At 48.3% G+C, this 18,333-nt stretch overlaps 1 non-coding gene across 1 annotated transcript; it reads right to left on the bottom strand.

Annotated features, from left to right (window-relative positions):
• Window positions 1-643: 643 nt before the first annotated feature.
• LOC125933616 (U6 spliceosomal RNA) lies at window positions 644-750 on the bottom strand. Its single transcript, XR_007461030.1, has one exon. It is a non-coding gene; the product is annotated as a U6 spliceosomal RNA (small nuclear RNA).
• Window positions 751-18,333: the final 17,583 nt, after the last annotated feature.

Below are 18,333 nucleotides of genomic sequence, written 5' to 3'. Positions count from 1 at the left end.
TCTTTTGTTTTTATTTTTTAAGCTCAGTAATTTTACTAAGCAGTATCTCGGTGTTGGTTATTGTAGGTCAGAAGTCTCAGGTGTGCGGTATGCTCTTTCAGTATGGATTCTCGTATCCTTTTTTTTTTTTAATTTCCAGACATTTTTGTTGAATTATGTTTTTAATATTTTTCTTCCCTTGCTTCTTTTGTCTTCTTAATGGACTCTTTCTATCTGCATGTTTAATCTTCTTTGCCTATTTTCAATGTTTGCTATTTTCTTCTCAAACCTTTTTTTGAATTTTTTTATTTAAAGTTCTTTTTTCTTTAATCAGATATTTCTTTTCAGGCAATATTTTTGTCTATTCACTACTGTGTTCCTTCTAATTTAGACTTAATTTTGATAGAAACTTTTCTTTGACTTCTAATTGTTTTGTGAAGTCTGTTATCCCATTTCTGAGTTTTCCTAAATGTTCTTTACCCATATGTTATATCATTTTAGCTTATTTTGAGATAATAGGTTAATTCTGATCTGTTCTGTTGTCACATTTTTCTGGCATGCTTTGATAGTCTTTAGGAATGTTTATTCTGCTTCTTACTCTTTTCTTTACAGTCATTTTGTATGCAATTTGACCTCAACATTTGTCTGTTAACTCTTCTTTTGTTTTCTTATGGCACACATCACAGATTTGAGTGTCTTCCTTGCACAGAGGCAATGCTAATCTTCTCTGTATCATTCCACTTTTAGTATATGTGCTGCTAAAATGAGCATGTCTGTCACTTGTTTTTAAGTGGAATTCGTTTTCCTAAACTTTCCAATTCAGGCAGTGTTCAGAAAAGCTTTTCTGGGGCACCTGGGTGGCTCAGTCGGTTGAGCTTCCGACTTTGGCTCAGGTCACGATCTCACCGTCTGTGAGTTCGAGCCCGCGTCAGGCTCTGTGCTGACAGCTCAGAGCCTGGAGCCTTCTTTGGATTCTGTGTCTCCCTCTCTCTCTAACCCTCCCCCACTCATGCTCTGTCTCTGTCTCAAAAATAAAATAAAACATTAAAAAAAATTTAAAAAAAAAGAAAAGCTTTTCTAACCCCATAGAGCTCCCCACTCTGTTGTTTTTGTGTATTGTTAAAACATACAGCACCTTGCTGTGAGAAGTGAGATGATTCATTTCCAGAAATACCAAATAAAAGCTGTACCGTCTACTTAACAACAGGTTTACAACCTATTGGAAATATGTAGGAACTCCCACCCACAATGGAGTCCCAAAACCTTGGACACTTCACTTCCTGATTCTTCTTCCCCTCTCCATTTTGGGGTCCTATTTTTTGTGGACTTTGCAAGGAACATGCGTCAAATACCTGAAGTGTCTGCGTCACCTCAGGGAATGCACATTTGTTCCAGTCAGGCTGCTTTTTGCCTTACCTGGGCACGGAGGACTTCCGGGGAAGGCTGTAACCTCTGTAGCACTCAGCCAATGAGGGACCAGGGGAGGGACTTACCTCTGTAGTGCTCAACCAATGAGGAACCAGGAGAAGGACTAGCATGCTAGGAGATAAGTTGTCTGCTGTCATTGCCCCCAGCGTGCCTGCCCATAGGACGCCCACTCTTGCAAGAACGTTGATTAAAGCCTCCCTTCCCTGTGCTCCCAGTATCTGCGTGCCTCCTTCAGTTGGGTTCGTGGGCTTATTTCTCACGTTGCTTTCTGAGCAAACTTTCTTGGATCCAGTCCCCTTCCCCACTGTGGTCTGGATCTTCTCTTACCTTTGTCTCTATTGCCCCTGTCCTGGTCAGTTTTGATTCATTTCCTGAGGTTTCTCTTCTGTGTGTGCCGTGTTCTAGAAGCAAGCCTTGGCAGGGCCATTTTGAGAGTTCACAGGGCCTGCGCTGCTGCAGCCCCTTTTGACCTTCTTCCCCAGAGCCCCTTGCAATCATTAGCTGTTGGAAGGGGCAAAACCACTCCGGTTTCAAATGCCCTTCTCAAAATTCCCCTATACCTTTGCTTTTTGATGGCTTTTAATTATGGCCCACTTCTTTCATTGTAGCCCCTCGGCTAGACATGGCAGATCTCAGACATTTTGTCACTGCGCCGCCACCTGTTATCACAGTTGGAGGAAAAATGGAGATCGTACTCTAGGTGGCAGAAGCCAAGGGTGTTTGGCAACTGAACTTTCCCTAAAAATTAGTGGTTTATAATGTGGCTGAATAAATACTCTAGATAAATAGTAGGTTGACTTTGTAATTATATCATGAGTTGAAGGGAATGATAAGTGTTTTAGTATTACATCTTAATTTGGAAATTTTTGACTTGATTATAATTTAGGTGCAATTAATATATATATATTTTTAGTTTTTCTCAATATCAATAATAAACATTTAATTCTAAGATATTAATTGAGTAAAAAGACAAAATCTTAAATCTTGAATTGGTCTGTTAGTCTCTGTATTACAACAGAAATTAACTGAAAGATGAGTTTAAATATCACTACTTTTTCAGGGGCTGGTTTAACTTTAACAATTAATCTTTTTTTTTTTTTTTTTTTTTTTGAGAGAGAGATTCTACATGCACATGCGAGTGGGAGAGGAACAGAGGGATATAGAGAATCTTAAGCAGGCTTCATGCCCAGTGCAGAACCTGACCCGGGGCTCAATCTCAGGACTGGGAGATGATGACCTGAGCCAAAATCAAGTCGGACACCTAACCAACGGAGCTACCCAGGTGCCCCTAAAAATTTATCTTTAAAATGAACTGAAAATTCATGTTTTGTGACAAGTGGGGAAAATCCAAGTTATGAATCACTTACAGTTCATGGTAAATGAAAACACTGGGGACAAAAAAAGAACAATCTTTTCATGGAGTGTCATTTTTATTCTCCAGCTTCAGTTCCTGGGCTGAACACTGTGGGACCAGGAGCCCAGGGCAGTGATTGAACAAAGGTCATTGGCAGATTACTCCTCAAGGGGAATAAAAAAGAATCAAGTCTCGGACAATTAGCCATTTGTAGACCAATTTAGCTGATTGTGAATGTGGCCTCGGGGGATATGAGACCTCTTCCATGGGCACGTGTGAACTCACGGGCACCCGCAGACAATTCCCAGCGCCTGACAACTTCCTACTTGGACTCTGGTTTCTCTCTCCTCCCCTCTGTTCGAAGGCTTTCTTTGGCACTTGAGACATGCATGGGCGCCCACAGGCACAGCTTGGAGGTGCAGGGGATAGCCAATGCTTCCAGGGATAAACTGTAACCAATGGAGAAAGGAATTGGTGGGTACATGCTCTACTGGGCATGCTTCACCCGCTGTCTCAGATGGACTTTAGTGGGGACCAAGGAACTGCCTTATCGTTGAGGAAACTTCATTGACTTTTCTCCCTTCCTTGGCTCACTTTCTTCATGTCTATGAAGACATGCTTCCGGGCATCACCTTCCAAAACACTATCCTCACCCAAGGCTTTGTTATGGTCTCTGCTTTTGGGAGCTCCAGACTATGACATCAACCAATTTGGGAATTATAATCCCCTATGCCTGTTCTGAGGAAGGGAGAGGGGCCAGAAGAAGTGCAGACAGAAAGCAAAAAAAAAGAAAAAAAAAAGTCCATTCAAATACAAGTTTCTGATGGGTAGGTGAGACCCTATCTTACAGTGGAGACAGGGGCATTCGTTGGTAGAGTCCCCTGGCCATAGGCTTAGGGTCACCAAACCAGCAGCCTTTGCTGGACTCTGTTCCCCAGGGCCCTTCACTTGACATTGGAGCTTCCCCTGAGTGCTCTCCCTCGAGGGAGACAGATCTACAGACATGAGCATCAGACATGACTCAGCATTTTATTCCTTGCACTGCTCCCAACTATACATTCACTTCTTGGAAATTTTTGTTAACGTGAATTTTGTTCTTATGTCTGATCAACCCTAGATTCAGTTTCTGGACCTGCAAGGTTGATGTCCTGTACTTGGCATGTGGGGAGCTCAGCCAGAACATATCTGGCTCATGTCCCTTCAAGGTACAGTGGGTGCATGTGGTGGCCTCCTAGGTGATAGTTCTGGCCTGTCTTTGCTAGTGCAGCAGGGACTTGGAGACGTCAGTGATTTGTTGATCCCCAGGATGGCACGAAGGCAAACTAGATGGATGGAGATTCCTCCTGTCACTCCTCCAGGGGGAAGCCCGTGCCCCCAGCTCCCAGAGATGGATGCCTGCTCAAAGCAACTGCACTGAAGTGTCTCTGCATGTCTCCTCAGCAGTCATGTGTTGAGGGAACACATTGTTCAGTTACCTCAGGCCCCCTCCTTTCATTCAGTTATTATTATGATTATTATTATTTAAGTAGGCTTCGTGCCCAGCAGAGAGCCCAACGCGGGGCTTGAATTCACAACCCTGAGATCAAGATCCCAGCTGAGATCAGGAGTCGGACACCTAACAAGTGAGCCACCCAGGTGCCCCTTCAGTTATTATGTTTAAATACCAGATTTCTTTAAATCTTGGTTCTCAAATTCCTTTTCCAATCCTTTTGTTTGCTTCTGTTCATGGTGCCTTTGAGCAAACATCCATATTGGGAAAATTGTCTACCTCGTGAAAACCCGAGTTAGAGCCTCCCATGTTTGCATCACAAGGACAGTTTCTCCCATCAATTTATGTGGCCACCCCCATGATGGCCCTTACGATCTAATCTACCTTCCGTTTAATGTTCTGTCTCAGGCTGGGACACTGGCTTCTCTTCTGGTTCCTCTTGGCCCCGGGGACAGGTGCTGGCATTTTTTTCTTAACCTTTTATTTATTTTTGAGACAGAGAGAGACAGAGCATGAACGGGGGAGGGGCAGAGAGAGAGGGTAGACACAGAATCGGAAGCAGGCTCCAGGCTCTGAGTCATCAGCCCAGAGCCCGACGCGGGGCTCGAACTCACGGACCGCGAGATCGTGACCTGAGCTGAAGTCGGAGGCTTAACCGACTGAGCCACCCAGGTGCCCCAAGGTGCTGGCATTTTTAAAAAAGCTTTGGGTGAAACTAAAAGAACAGGCCCGGTCCATCCATTCAGTCCATTCAACTACTCAACATTCATTCAATTAACATTATTGAATGATTGCTATATGACAGAAAGCATCCCCCCCTTTTTTTTTGAGAGAGAGAGAGAGAGAGTGCGTGAGCATGTGTGCAGGGGAGGGGCAGAAAGAGAGAATTCCAAGTAGGCTGTGTACTGTCAGCACAGGGCAGGACACAGGGCTCCATCCCATGAACTTCGAGATCATGACCTGAACCAAAATCAAGAGTTGGACACTTAACCGACTGAGCCACGCAGCCTCCCCTAAAAGCTCCCTGACCCTGCCCTCCAGGAGATCACAGTCAAGTGGGGCCAGTGGACCAGTAAATGGTTTATTGGAAACACATTGTATGCACTGGGGATGGTGGGCAGACCAAGGAGAGGCCAGGAGCCAAGTCTGAAGACCCAAAGGCTCACCAGCAGAGGTGACACTACCCTTTGGGGGAAAAGTAAAAGTGAGCTGGACAGGGGAGGAAACACCCTTCAAGAAGAGAAAACATGAATGTGAATAAAGCCGCTTAACCCTGAAGCCACTTGGGATCTAGCAGAGGTGGAGTGTGGAGTGAGCCAGAAGGGTGGGGGGGGGCATGAACTAGAAAGGTGGAAGGGTAAAGGTCAGGTGGGCGAGGTGACCATTATGGCGGATTTGGTACTTCACGCTAATGGCTTCCCCTGGATGCACCTCTCCGTGTTGAGTGAGTATCGCTGTGACTCGATTTGTCCTTTAGAACAGAGGCAGGGGCTGCAGGGGGAAGGCTGGACCCAAGATGCTTGTCTGGAGGATGAGGAGTCTGGGCAGTAAAGCAGTGGAGTCTCACCAGGGGAGAAGTGCTCTAGACCTGACCCCGGGCAGGGAAGGGTAGAAGTAGAACAGATGGGAGGTGAGATAGGAGACCACGAAAGAGCTGAGGTGTCTCCACAGATCTCCCGCTGTTGACCAATGAAGGCCCTTAGGCAGGACTCACACAGGCGGGGGAGGGAGGGTGGCTCCATTCACCCCTCACCTTTACTTCACAGAACCAACGTCTAGAAGACAATGGTATTGAGAGATTGATTAGTAGAACTTAATATAACACAAATAATGTTATTTTCCTCAGGCTTTAAGCCAACACATTATAAAATGCATTCAGATTTTAAAATCAGAATTTTAATGTGAAAGTCTAACAATATGTTATATGGGGTCTGTGAGCGCCAACTGTTCCAAAGGGCAAGACTCACCTCTGGGGGACAGAGCCCTGCATATTTCACATAATAAGCCCAGGCCTTCTTTCCTCATGATACTGCCTTCCTTTCACATCTGTGTGGACCAGGCTGGGGCCACCTGGGACAAATCCGCCATGATGACTGCTCTGTGACCTGAAGCCTTCTGGAGCCCGGACTCCTCATCTCCCCTCCTCTTTTTGTCTAACCACACCCTCAAGTACACCCTTGGGCATAACATCCTTGACCTGCTCTGGAGATATGACTAAGACCCTGTACTCGCCAGCCTCTAGGGCCATAAAGACAGGTCTCACACAAGGTGGGGTCATGGAGATTTACTGTTTTGACCTGTCCACAACACCCTCTGTTGTCTGCGTGTCCCCTTCATAAACCATCTTTTATCAAGCTGGACTTCTTGGCCTTTTCCTTCAGTCACATGGCTCTTTTGGTCTTCTGAGATCTTTTTGCATATACCTTCCTTTCACAGAACCACATCTAAAGAATTTGTCCATTTGGGGCACCTTTTGGCTCATTCTAACTGAGCGTCCATCTCTGGATTTCAGGTCAGGTCATGACCTCACGGTTCAGGAGTTTGATCCCAGTGTTGGTCTCTGGGCTCACAGAGTGGAACCTGCTTGGGGTTCTTTCTCTCCCTCTCTCTCTCTGGCCCTCTTCTGCTTGTGCTGTCTCTCTCTCTCTCTCACTCTCAAAAATAAATAAATAAATAAATAAATAAATAAACAAACATTAAAAAAAAGAATTTGCACATTTGAGCAATGATAGCATTAAGGTTTTTTTGGGGGGGATAAGACTTTTTTGCTTAACATTTTTCAATATAATTTACTGTCCACTTGGCTTCCATACAACACCCAGTGCTCATCCAACAAGTGCCCTCCTCAGTGCCCATCACCCACTTTCCCCTCCCCCCATACCCCCATAGCATTAAGTTTTGACTCTGCCTAGCTGTGGGCTGCTCTGGCTTCTAGATTTTTATCTGATAGAGGCTCACAAAACCTTTCTTGTGTGGGTGCATTTTTTAAATGTCTAAACTTAAGATCTATACTTTTGGCTTCAAACAGGTTTCTTTCCTGAAATATAATCCTGACATATAATTATAGAGAAATGACAGATCAGAATCCAAATCCCAGTGAAAGAGAACACAGGAGGTTGATCCGTGGCAGGATTATAAAGCTATTACTCACTGCACAGCACCGAGAGGCCAGCTCCAACAGTCAAGGGTGAATGTAGAAGTAACATTCTTTTGAAGTTCTGAGCCTGAGGGTCGTACAAGGGGCCCATTTCTTCTCTGTTGTTCTTGGTGTCATTGACTTACCATCAAGCTCAGGTTGACTCTAACGTAAAATGTGCTAATTGCAATGATGAGATTGATTTAGAGGAGAATTAGAAAGAAGTGTCCTTGTTTGTCCGGACTTCTGGGCATGAATTTCATTTATTGCTGGTCTTTGGGGATCTGAAGAACGGTAATCTCACTGTTCTTGTAGGACGCTTAGTTCTCAGGAGACTTCTTGAGGATGCCCATTTTTGAAAGAGACTTCACAGCCTGGTTCCTCTTCTTTGGATCAATTCAAACGTTCACTCCGTTTTAACCACTCGAGTGCTTCTCAGGACCACCATGATCAGCGAGGGCAGAGATAGACCATGAACAGACAGAAACAAGAGAACAAGCAGATGGGTTCAGACCCTGAGGACAATGACAAGGTGGGGAGGTAAGAGAGACTGGAAGACCTTTAAGATGGGACCCCCTGATGCCTACACGGGGGGAGCACATTCTGAGGACTGGGACTGGGGAGGGCCACGAGCCAGCGGGAAGGGTGGGCTTGGTGTGTTCAAGGAACAGGCAGCACCCTGTGGCTGGCGAAGCATCATCAATGGAGGATGGAGTAAATCAGGGCTGAAAGGGCGACGGGATGGGTTTTATTGTAAATGTGGTGGCACGCCTTGTGCGTTTAGGCTGAGACTAGCAACAAATCTAGTGTGGCTGTTTGTTTGTTTGTTTGTTTAATCTGCCAGCTGCTCTGCTGGGAGTAGACTGAAGAGGGTCCAAGAGTCAAGGCAGGAAGACCCACTAGGAGGAGCTAAAGATCTCTGGGGACCAGGTGTCCTGGCCTACGCTGGTAGTGGGGGTACGGCAGGACCCGGTAATGGGCTGCCAGTGGGGAGTGAGTGAGGAACAGAGGGGCCTCCCATGAGGACTCCTAGATTTTTTGGCTTGAAGATCTGAGTGAAGTAGGCTGGGTTATAAAGATGGGTGGGATCCTGGAAGGGAACCCCCTCATGGGAAGCAAATAGAAAATTCTGTCTGCCCTGTTAAGTCTGAGATAGCACCTAGGCATCCAAGGAGCCGTGTCACTAAGTAGTCGGATCAAGGGGTCTGGAATTCCTTGAGGAGATGAGAGCAGGAGGTAGCGGGGCGTCAAACACACAGCACTCAGAGCTTAGAGACAAGGTGCTGTTACCTGGGACAATGTGCAGAGAGAAAGAGAAGGGGGCCCAGAGCAGACCCTGGGTATGCTGTCAGGGTAAGAGGGGGGAGGAGCCAGGAGCTGGGAAGGAGCACCAGAAAGATCCAAAGGGCACCCCAGAAAGAGTGGGGCCCTAGGAGGCAGAGGAAGGTGGTGTTTCAGCAGGAAGGAGCAGCCCGCTGTGAAGGTCACTGAGAAGCTGGTAATGGAATAAAGGAGAGCCCATTTGCATGGCCATGTGGAGCTCTGCGCGACCTTGAAACAAATAACTCTACTGAACTCTCGGGGCCTGTTTGGAGTGAGGTCAGGAACAGGAGAGAGGGCGTAGACTTTTATTTTAAGTGCAGGTTTGCAGCCTGGTGGGGAAGAAAGTGATGGAGCAGGAGAAGGGGTACAGGAGCCCAGCCCTTACTGTAACCAGGGGGCTGGGGTCCAGAGCAGGGGGGCTCTCACTGAGTTGGGAGAGACCCCCCCCCCCAGAAGGTGGCATCCTAGGAGCAGTGTGAGCAGGAGGGGGTGCATCCCGTGGGCTGGGATGCAGGATTGGATGGTTTAAGGTGGAGCCTTCGGGAATCCAGTATAACATCTGTAGGCTGGGCGGGGGTGGGGGGGGGGTCCCTCTCCTAGTCTGGGCACACACTCTCTGGCAGGGCCCTGTTTCAGAGCCTCCATGACTTGTCTCCACGGTACTTCGGGGGACCCAGCTCCTTCCAGAGCAACATGCTCCCAGCCGCCGACGGTTAGGAAGCGAATCACTTGGGAAGTTTACCGTGGGTTTAAGAAGGAGGAAAGCGCGTTGGTCGAATGTGTCCCAGGGGCCCCGACGTTCGTCTGGAAGATGTGCCTCATGAGCAGCATGGGGTGAAGCCCCTGACCACAGCACCCATCCTGGCCCTGGCGCCTCAGGAGGAATAAGCCCTGGGAGCCGGATCGCAGACCCCTGGGATGAGCGGGGCTCCGAGGCCCTGGTCTAAAGCTCTCTCATTTCTTCCTACGTCCATTTGCCTCTTTAGGCTGCTTCATTGTCTTCTGAAGAGCTCTGCTGATTCTGCCCTGTCCCCCTGTCTAGTTTCTTGCTCCTGTTTCTTTCCTTTTGCCTATCACGACTCATGCCACCCCTTGGCCGGGTCCGGTTTCTTGTTGCCATGCTCAAATTCGTCAGGCCCTGAAGCTGGCTGACTCAGCAGCATCCGGAGGGAATGAAAGAGTTAAGATGTGCTGTTGGAGGCATTTAGGAAGTGCCTTCCCCAGGCTGCGGAGGGAAAGAGGCAGGGACTAGGAGCTGGGGCTTTGGGACAGACACGTGGGGGTTCCACGCTGCCTACGCCTAGTAGCGGAATGCTTGGCAAGTAGCTTAACCTTGCCCAGATAGGCCTCCTGAATATGTTGCACAGGCTGCACACTGCACAACTCTAGAAGGCTCCGTCCATATAGAAGTCTGCATGAATAGCAACCCCTGGTGTGCTTGCACAACACCCACAGCCCATAGGCAGCGGCCCTGAGTCTGTTTCCTTCTCTGTAAAACAGCTGATGATCTCCCAGCACAGTCCTCTGGGGCGATTACGAATTATACCCTCCTGGTCTGATGCAGGGCACAGGCGTGGCAACATTCTGTGATTGGATACCCAGATTGTGATTGGCCTTTGTCTTTGGGTGGGCTTATATTGTATTTATTTATTTATTTATCTATTTATTTATTTATTTAATTTTTTAAGTGTTCATTTATTTGAGAGAGAGAGAGACAGCATGACCAGGAGAGGGGCAGAGAGGGAGGGAGACACAGGATCCGAAGCAGGCTCCAGGCTCCCAGCTGTCAGCACAGCACAGAACTCAAGAACCACAAGATCATGATCCGAGCTGAAGTTGACACTTAACTGACGGAGTCACCCAGGCACCCCTATTTTTTTAAGTTTATTGGGTGGGGAGGGGCAGAGAGAGAGGGAGACAGAATCCCAAGCAGACTCTGCACTGTCAGCACAGAGCCTGACTTGGAGCTCGAACCCATAACTATGAGATCATGACTGAGCCAAAATCAAGAGGCGGATGCTCAGCCGACTGAGCCACCCAGGTCCCCCGGATGGGTTTATGTTTTACCGTGAGAGGCAAGACAGACCCCCTTATAAGTAGCCACTGGGAGGCGCGCAGCCTCGGTTGGGCACTGTGAGTGTCCCGGCCATGTCCCGTCACCTTTCCGCCTCCAGTGCAGCCTGGCTAGAGTCCCAGGGCCAGCATGAGCTCTTCCCCGGCAGCCCCCGAGAGGTTCTGCTCGCCAGTGCGGCTGTCTGTCACCTCACAGGTGTGGCAGGTCCCAAGTGCCAGTGAGTGAAAGCCCTTGAGAGCGGATGCCTACATGCCCCGGCTGCCTCGTCCTCCCCAGGTGGGCCTTCTACACTGGCTCCTGTTCCCCAGCACCACGAAGCACCTTCATCCCACGGGGGGGGGGGGGGATGGCTGGAGAATGCACACTCCCGGGTGCTTCCCCTCCCCTGACCTGTCCCCTGCTCTCCTAGCGGCATACTTTGCACCTCCCAAGCGGCTCCTTGCTAATTCCAGCCTCAAGGTCGGCTTCCAGATGTATCCAAACCGAGTGGCAACTCCCTGCTGTGCTCCGACAGAGCCCCAAGTGCATGCCTATCACTTCCCATCAGGGGGCTTCTCGTGACCTTGCAGCCCGCTGACCATCATTGCCCCTGAAAGGGCCAGGGGGGGGGGGGGGGCCTTGTAGGCGAGGCGGAGCTCACGCCTTATTGGCCAGTGTAACCCCAGAGCCCAGCACAGCACCGGGGCGCAAGCCGGATCAACTAAATGCGTGCAGAGTGGGAGACACGGTGTGGGTTTCACTCACGTGGCACATGCCCACCGCTAGAATAATCTGAGGGAGTGTCTTTCCCCTCGTATCTGCTGTGGAATGTGATCGGTCTTTTTCACTGCAAGTCCTACTGAGTGATCATGAAAAATGAAGTCTGTAATTTCAGGCAGGTCTCATTACGGATCTTGAAGGAGGGGCAGGTTGGGGATTCTGGCCAAGGGCCTGCCTTCTCCTTGTCTCCGGGGATGTGGACGTCAACGAACCGCCGGGTCGGGACACCCACCATGTGTCGCCAAGGTCTTGCCGGAGTGTGTGTGAGTGGACCCCCGGGGGCAGGAGACTGCCTTCCCCACTGGCATAGCTGCTGTGTGTCATTAGGGCGTCCTGTGTGCAGCCCGGGGTCTCCCTGCCCGGGACTCACTGTCTCGAGGTAGCGGCAGCCAGCCCATCTTGCTCCCACTTTCTCTACGGCCCCTTTATCGAAATATCAATCTAGCCATTTCATTAACACCAATGCTTGGCACCTGGATGGTATTTCGGTCCCAGCTTCTGACCATCTGCCTACAATCGCTGGCACATCCCCAGCATGCGTTTTTGCAGTGACCCGGCCTCCGGGTTGCAGCTCTTTATCTTGATTTATGATGGGTCCCGTCCAGTCTCCCCCTGTTTGTCCCTGTCCAGACATCACACGGGTCCCAGAGCAGGTCACTTGACCTCTCAGAGCCTCACTTTCCTTAACAGGAAAGTGGAGACAATGGAATATATCCATTATCTCTATCCACATCCATAGAGAATATGATACGGAATATATCCATATGTATATGGAGTTACCTGAGGACTGAATGAGATAGTCCATTTAAAACTGCACAGCTTGACGACATTGAGTAGGTGTTTAGCCAATGTGAGTTATTACTGTTACTGCAAATCAGCGAAACCACATACCCGTGTGCGGGTGCTACCGTTTGCATTCAGACCCCTTTCAAAGCCTTATTCCCCAGAGGTTTTGTATGAATCCTGCTGGACCCTCTGAGCAACCTTGGCTCTGAGATACTCATTTCCGATCAGCCCCAACCCCTTTACCCAGTTCCCACCCGTTCTCCTCTCAAATCTCTGGGTGTACTTCTCACGCTTCCAAGGCACACCTGCCCCCATCCAGCTGGTTCCTCCTCACATCCCTAGCCTTGGATGACGTGGAGGCAGCATAAGGATTGGGGAACTATGAAAACATCCTGGGGCCCATGCTGCACCCAATAACACCCCAAGATTGGGCCCAAAACACTAGCACTGAGAGCAGCCGACCATGTTGACACCCAATAACACCCCAATATTGGGCCCAAAACACTAGCACTGAGAGCAGCCAACTACTCAGGAGGAGGAGGAATGGCCCAGGGACAACCGCTGGCCTAGCACACCCTCAGCCCCCTCCTCCTTCCTGCCTTTGCGCCCAGATCCCAAACCCAGCCCTGTAATTAACATTCGCCACGGCCTGTCTCCGGTCCATCCTTCACCGGGATGCACCCTCAAGCTTCTTCAATAGACGCTTTTATCACCGCGGCTGACATCTCTGTCACCCCTGGTCATATGCTCCTGCAATATTTATAGGCTTGTGGATTGCAGATCTCGACAAGGGGAGGAAGGCCATGGAGGTGCATTGGATGACAACAATGCAAAGTTGAGCTGGGCAGGGCTCAGCCCTCGTTAATGTCTCTGTAAATCATCCAATTGCTTCAGGATGCTCAATATTTTCTTATTCATCTCCATTTTTCAAGGGGAAAGTGTTCAATCTGTCAGGCCACTTCTTTATAAATGACTTGTCGGTTGTAGAGGCATCAGGTTGAGTCTCCATGGGCCCGTGATCACATCAAAAAGCTGGGAAGACTCGACCATCACGGTAACATCCTACTTAGGGTCCTAGTTGGATCAGCAAACACTTGCAGAGCCCCGGCCGCGTGCGGCCAACTGCGTAGGGGCTGTGGCTACAGAGACCAAAGGAATCAGGTCATCCTCTTCCTAAAAGGTCCCTCGTTTGCTGAAGGAAGCACCTCAGAAAGTAATTACATGGCGACGGTGCCTGTGCATCAATGGAAGTGCGTCCAGAGGACCTTGGGCAGATACGAGTGGAAGTGGATCACCCATGCAGGGACTCAAGGAAGATTTTGCAGAGGATGGGTTTGTTTGTTTGTTTGTTTGTCGTTTCCAAATTGTGGTAAAATACACGTAACAGAAAAACTGCCATCTTAAACATTTCTCAGTATACAGTTCAGTATTAAGTATATTCACATTGTTGTGCAATCAATCTGCAGAACTTTTTCACCTTCCTACATTGAACCCATTGAACAATAACTCGCCATTCTCTCCTCCTCCCCGGTGCCTGGCAACCATTCTACCTTCTGTCTCTGTGGATTTGACTCCTCTAGGGACCTCATGGACATGGAATCATACAGTATTTGCCCTTAATGTCTGGCTTATTTCATTTAGCATAACGTCATCAACCTTCATCCATGTTGTAGCAGATGTCAGAATTTTCTTCCTTCTTAAGGCAGAATATTATTCCATTGTATGTAAGTACCACACTTTGTTTATCCACTCATCCTTGGATGGGCGTGTGCATTGTTTCCACCATTTGGCCATAGTGAATATTACTACTACAGACATGAGTGTTGATTTTTTTTTTTAAATGAGTCTTGGGATGCCTGGTTGGCTCAGTTGGTTAAGCATCTGACTCTTGATTTCAGCTCAGGTCGTGATCTCATGGTTCGTGGGATTGAGCCCCATGTCAGGCTGTGCATTGACAGTGTGGAGCCAGCTTGGGATTCTCTCTCTCTGCCCGTCCCCCATTCGTGCTTTCTCTCTCTCTCTCTCAAAATAAATAAATTAATTAAAAAAATAAAGATGAGTCTGGAAGAAGTAAGATTTCACTGGTATAGCAGAGGAAAGCAGAGACCAGGAAACATGCATGGCCTGTGCAGAGACACTATGACCATGTGGTGGGCTTAGGGATGGTGTGTGTGTGTGGGGGGTCTATGTTGCTGGGGCCCAGGCAGGTCATACAAAGTACGGTGTGATGAGGCTGGATAGCTGAGTGACCTGGCATGATGACAGGCCCATATGCTATAGAAAGGGCCCCCAGCCCCAAGACGTCACATTGTGAAGGTTGTACTTTGCTGCCATCTCATTCAAGAGTGGAACACATTAAAAAGTTTTTTTGGATCTCAGTAGAGCATGCAGAAGTAAGAAATTTCTAGAGTTCCTGCTCACCAGTCATAGGGACCTAGCCAAGTGCACTCTCTGTTGGGCTGCTTATAAATCTGGTCTGGGGCTCCTGGGTGGCTCAGTCAGCTGAGTGTCCAACTCTTGATCTCTGCTCAGATCATGATCTCAGGGTTCATGAGTTCGAGCTCTGCATCGGGCCCTCTCTCTCTCTCTCTCTCTGCCCTTGCCCTGCTTGTGCCCTCTCTCTCAAAATAAATAAATTTAAAAAAAAAAGCTGATCTGAAGCCAAAGGAGGATTCAACACCAAATTCCACTGTGTCGTTGGCAAAACTTTCCACAGCTGGTCAGTCCTAAGGATTCCTGCAAACTGGGATCCAGTCCAAAGCTCTGTGGTCTTGGGTGAGCTATTTGACTCCCCCTGGATCTCAGCGCTCTTCTTTGCTACATGAATGGGATGGATTATTTCTGAGAATCCTTAAAGGTCCCAGAAGTCTATGCATTCATAAATTCTACTAATGTTAGTGTTAAATATGCTGTTCTAACTCCCCTAATGGCCCTCGAAGAATAGATTCTACAAATCGTTACCTTAGACAAACTGCTTAATCTCTATGTCTTTGAGTCACCATCTCTAAAAAGAAGTGTTAAAAATCATAGCTTCTGGGGCACGTGGATGGCTCAGTCAGTTAAGCATCTGACTTCGGCTCAGGTCATGGTCTCAGGGTTTGTGCGTTCAAGCCCTGCGTCGGGCTCTGTGCTGACAGCACGGAGCCTGCTTGAAATCCTTTCTCTCCCTCTCTCTCTGCCCCTCCCCAGCTTGTGCACTCTCTCTCTCCCAAAAAGAAAAAAGTTAAAAAGAAATAATGCCTACCATTTTTTTCTTGCAGGTCATTGTATGTATCCACATGGAACTTATAAAGGGAAGCATGAGAATTAGATGTTAATGTTGTTTACACAGTTTATCTCATCAGGTAAGTCTTCCCACCTCTCAGACATCCATAGTCAGTACGTATAATTTCTCTGAGCTCTTTTTGTTTTTCTTTTCTTTTCTTTTTTTTTTTTTTTTTTTTTTGGCACATCGTGGCTCAGCCTCAGCAGACTCTCCGTCGTCTTTAGGCATTCCCTGCCTCCTTGTCTTTGCCCGTGTCTGTCCCTTCAGGTGGAATGCCCTCCCGTCTGCGGCCACCAGTCACCCTTTCCATCCTTCACACTGCAGATAAAATTTACCTCCCCCTCCCCCCGCAGACGAGACCAACCTGACCATCCAGCAGGAAGGCACTTTTCTCTCTCCTTGTCGTGAGGATCACTGGTGCTTCGTCTTCTCATGATCTACGAAGTGGCGTTGCTTCTCCTCCGTCTTAGGTCGAATTCTGAGAAACAGATCCTATGAAGGAGATTTGTGTGCGGCAAGTTTTGAATCTTTCAGATCAACCTCCTGCAGGGTGGGGGGGGGGGCAGAGGGGAGGAAGCAAGATTTGGCAAAGGAAGGCGCTGATCTCCACCCCGGCCTCAGCCCGTCACATGGGGCGCTGGAGCTGGGTGACGCCCTCAGCTGGACCTTCGCACACCATCACCCATCACAGACGGGTCGTTGGATGCATCTGTCTCCGGCGGGGGGGGGATGCATGATCTTGATGCCTGGCGACAGCTCTTGTGATGCTTGGAGGGACTCCGCTGAGAGCCACCATCTCCAGTAGTTGGGAGAAAGGGTGACGTGGTTCCAGAGGGGGCCCGGACGGGGTACCTGGCCTCCGACCTCCAGCCTCCAGCCTCTCATCTGCGAGGAGGGAGGGAGCGCGTCTACACCTTCGTGTTTGCCTGCGGGGTGCCTCCGGAAGGTGGCGCACGCTCAGTAAATAGCTGTTAAAGGAGTGAATAAACCAACAAAGGAGCAGCGCAGAGCAACTGGGTCATTCTGCGCTTTTATTTGCCAACAATTTCTTAGTCCCAACGTTTTTGTTCCCTTCTTAAAAAATATTGCGTATTAATGCGGAAAGTTGTTCTAGGTCTTTGCTAGCCTCTCCACCTAGGGCTTCCTAGGACAGTCCTGGGAGGAGTACTATTTTTTTTCTTCATGACTACCATGGAGAACGCACAACATAAAATACTCCTTTAATTATGTTGAGTGTGTAGTTCAGTAGCTTCAGTCACGTTCATATGGTTTTTCAGCCATCACCACGTTCACGTTCAGAACTTTTCCACCCCCAGTTAAATCTCTGCACCCATTAAACCATTACTCTTCCTTTTCTCTTTCCCCCCAGCTCCCGGGGACCTGTATTCTACTTTTTGCTTCTATAAATTTGCTTATTTCAGGCACAGCATACAAGTGGAATCGTGTAATATTTGTTCTTCTGTGTCTGGTTTATATTTCACCTGGCATCACAGTTTGAAGGTTCAACCAACCACGTTATAGCCTGTGTCACAATTTCATTCCTGGTTAAGGCTGAATAATATTCCATTGTGTGGATAGACCACATTTTGTTCATCCGTTCATCTGTCGACGGACATTTTGATTGCTCACTTGTAACCTTTTGGCTATTGTGAATAATGCTGTGAACACTGGTGGACAAGGCCGAGCCCTTGCTTTTAATTGTTTAAGGCACATACCTAGGCACACTTTTTAAAAAGTTTTTTTATTAATTAAAAAATTTTTTTAACATTTTTATTTATTTTTGAAAGACAGAGGGAGACAGAGCACAAGCAGGGGAGGGGCAGAGACAGAGAGGAAGACAGAGAATCCAAAGCAGGCTCCAGGCTCTGAGCTGTCAGCAAAGAGTCTGATGTGGGGCTTGAACCCACCAACTGTGAGATCACGACTTGAGCCGAAGTGGGACGCTTAACTGACTGAGCCACCCAGGCGCCCCATATTTTTATTAATTTTTTAGAAAGAGAGAGATGAGATTGGGAGGGGCAGAGAGGGAGAGAGAGAGCCCTAGCAGGCTCTGAGCTGTCGGCACAGAGTCCGATGTGGGGGCTTGATCTCAGGAACAGAGATCATGACCTGAGCTGAAATCAAGAGTCGGACGCTCAACCACCTGAACCGCCCAGGCGCCCCTGGATCCGTTTTAGAAAAAGAGATTTCTTCCCTTCTTTTCCAGAGGTGAAAACTTTGGCCTGAGGGAATACAAGCCTTCCATTTTATATTTGCAATTTTTGCTTATGGGACACGTTAGTGGGACAAAAAACCCTTCTTGAAATCGGGTCTTTGCTTCCTGCTACACACTGGAGGAAACTGCAGCAGGCTTGACATCATGGCAGGTTCCTAATGATGGCAAATTTTTATGCGTACGTGTTTATGTTCTTTGGGCGTGGGGGCATCCATGCCTCTCATGGGATCTTCACCTTTGATGTCAATGGCTGGTTGAGTCTTTCCAACTTTCTGACACTGAGTCACTTATAAGGGCACTTATGACTCTAATGGGATCACCTGGATAATCCAGAATAATCTCCCTAATTTAAAATCAGCTGATTAACAGCTTTAATTCTACCTGCAACCTAATTCCCCCTTGCCATGAAACATAATGCCTTTGTAGGATCTGGGGACACAGACACGGACATCTTTGGGGGGGGGGGTCTATTAATTTCCTAGAGCGGCTCTCACAAAGTACCAAAAAGTGGGTGGTTTAGAACAA

The sequence above is a fragment of the Panthera uncia genome, chromosome D2 (genome assembly GCF_023721935.1).
Source record: "Panthera uncia isolate 11264 chromosome D2, Puncia_PCG_1.0, whole genome shotgun sequence".
NCBI lineage: Eukaryota > Metazoa > Chordata > Mammalia > Carnivora > Felidae > Panthera > Panthera uncia.
The sequence above is the reverse complement of the archived record's forward strand: the minus strand, read 5'-3'. Positions and strand labels throughout refer to the sequence as shown.